At 42.9% G+C, this 2,810-nt stretch overlaps 1 pseudogene; it reads left to right on the forward strand.

The window, feature by feature from the left end:
• The first annotated feature begins 333 nt into the window (after positions 1–333).
• Positions 334–1,261, forward strand: LOC118011834 (annotated as a pseudogene).
• The last annotated feature ends 1,549 nt before the right edge of the window (positions 1,262–2,810 follow it).

Genomic DNA, 2,810 nt, shown 5'->3' on the forward strand with positions numbered 1-2,810 from the left:
CACACATATCATTCATACAAACATTAAACATAAAGTAATATAAAATAACTGAGACAAAACATATCTCTCATATCAAAACATGGAAATGGGCTCAAATGACTATTAAAAGCAACACACAACTCTATGCTGTGACAAGAGTTGTACCCACAACAATGTGAATGAAGAAGAATACATATAAAGAGGTGGGCAAAAGTATAGCTGCCACATGTCAGTGGAAATCGTGGACTAGGCAGCTCCAAGGACCCAGTGCTCCACAGAGACATCAGAAAATTAAGCAAAAAATTTTAGAATCAACTTTGTTAACTCTGGAAAGCAAAGATTTACAGGATCCAAGCGAACTTTCTATCAAGAAAAAGGTAACCTCATGACAGATGCTGCTGTGTCCTTCGCCAAGGGCTTCCTGGCAGGTGGAGTGGCCGAGGCCATCTCCAAGACGGCGCTAGCGCCCTTTGAGCGGGTCAAGCTGCTGGTTCAGGTGCAGCACGCCAGCAAGCAAATCACCGCAGATAAGCAATACAAGGGCATTATAGACTGTGTGGTTCGCATCCCCAAGGAGCAGGGAGTCCCGTCCTTCTGGCGCGGTAACCTGGCCAATGTCATCAGATACTTCCCCACCCAGGCTCTCAACTTCTCCTTCAAAGATAAAGACAAGCAGATCTTCCTGGGTGGTGTGGACAAGAGGAACCCAGTTTGGGCGCTACTTTGCTGGGAATCTGGCGTCAGGTGGTGCCACTGGGGCCACGTCCTTGTGTTTTGTGTATCCTCTTGATTTTGCCCATACCCAGCTAGCAGCCGATGTGGGCAAAGCTGGAGCTGAAAGGGAATTCAGAGGCCTCGGTGACTGCCTGGTTAAGATCTACAAATCTCATGGGATTAAGGGCCTGTACCCAGGCTTTAATGTGTCTGTGCGGGGCATTATCATCTACGGAGCTGCCTACTTCGGTATCTATGACACCGCAAAGGGGATGCTTCCAGATCCCAAGAATACTCACATCTTCATCAGCTGGATGATCGCACAATCCGTCACAGCGGTGCTGGGTTGACGTCCTGCCCGTCTGACACTGTTCGCCGCCGAATGATGATGCAGTCAGGGCGCAAAGGAACTGACATCACGTACACAGGCACAGTGGACTGCTGGAGGAAGATAGCTTGGGATGAAGGAGCCAAAGCGGTTTTTCAAGGGGGCGTGGTCCAGTGTTCTCAGGGCGTGGGTGGTGCTTTTGTGCTGGTCTTGTATGATGAAATCAAGAAGTTCACATAAGTTATTTCCTAGTCTCCCCCACCCCCGCCCTGTGAATAGGCATGTTGTATTATATAACATATCCTGAGCATTCTTGACAGACTGTTGGCTGTCTATTTATCAATGGCAACTATTCCACTTGTTGAAAACGGGAAGCAATAACATTCATCTGACCAGTTTTCTCTTAAAGCCATTTCCATGATGACGGGACTCAATTATATTTATCTCAGTCACTCCTGATAAATTTGAAGAAATAAAAAGTATCTGAAATTAAAAAAAAGAAAAAGGTAACCTCAAATTGGTAGAAAAGATTCGTGATGTTTTCATTTGCCCTTGTCTCACCCACCTCTGTGGTATATCTATAGGCTTGAAGATTGTATGTCATGTTCCCAGTGTAGGACTCTAGTCCCTGGTTCCAGAAGGAGTAAAACAAACCTTACTTGCAAAGAATTGTGTTTGTCTGGTCTAACCTGTCTGAAAAGGACTGACACAGGTTCTTTGTTTTTGTTTTGCCTAACCTGTAACTTGCTCAGGCTGGAAAAGTGGTGGACATTTCATCGAGGTGGGGCAAATGACTATGGTTGAAGTATGCTATACAGGGCCAAAATCTGAAGTGGAAAACCTGGGGAGAGAGTTTCTTTGGGAAATTAAGGGCATTCAAAAGGACCCTTGCATACTGGGAATTTAGAAAGTCACGTACATGCCCAGGGTAGAACACATGCCAGAAAAGACCTGAGAAGACTTTAAGCTTTCATCTCTGGCTGATCTCTTGGTTAACACAAAGAAGAAGTAAGGCTTAAAGCAGAGCTGTAAATGGTCTGGCTAAACATTTAGGAAATGCCCCAACACAGAGTATATTGCAAAAACTGGGAGATAATTTTTTTCTTTTATTTGTTAGTTCTCTCCTCTTTCTGCTTTGTTTTGTTTTTCCCTGGGGGTGGGGGTAGGGCTCCTGGCATTCAAAGAAATCTCTGTTAAAACACTAATTGAATGCAAGATAAAGAAACAGACTTCAGAGGCCATACATGACTAAGAATACAGACTTTACAAAAATAGCTTAGAAAAGTCACCAAACAGCTACATCCTATGGCAAGCAAGAAATGTTCCCAGAGTAGGACTCTAGTCCCTGGTTCCAGAAGGGGTAGAACAAACCTTACTTGCAAAGAATTTCTCCTCTTCGAGGAGAGCAAAAAAAATTCTGATTTCCAGAGTTACCACATTATAAAATTCAAAGTGTAGCTTTCAACAAAAAATGATGAAGCATGTAAAGGAACAAGAAAATATATCCCACTCATAGAATTAACAGAAACTCTCCCTGAAAAACAGAAAGAAAAAAGAATAAAAATAAACAAATAGAGCCTAAGAGATGTGGGGTACCATAAAGTATGCCAACATGCACTTAACGGGAATTGCAGGAGAAGAGAGAGAGAGAAAGAAACAGAAAGAATATTTGGATAAATAATGGCTGAAAACTTACCAAATTTGATAAAAGATACAAATCTACACATTCAGGAAGCTCAGTGAACTACATGAAGGATACATGCAAAAAGATCCATTACAAGAAACATCA

Source organism: Mirounga leonina, unplaced genomic scaffold, assembly GCF_011800145.1.
Source record: "Mirounga leonina isolate KUSES-001 unplaced genomic scaffold, KU_Mleo_1.0 Mir_151, whole genome shotgun sequence".
NCBI lineage: Eukaryota > Metazoa > Chordata > Mammalia > Carnivora > Phocidae > Mirounga > Mirounga leonina.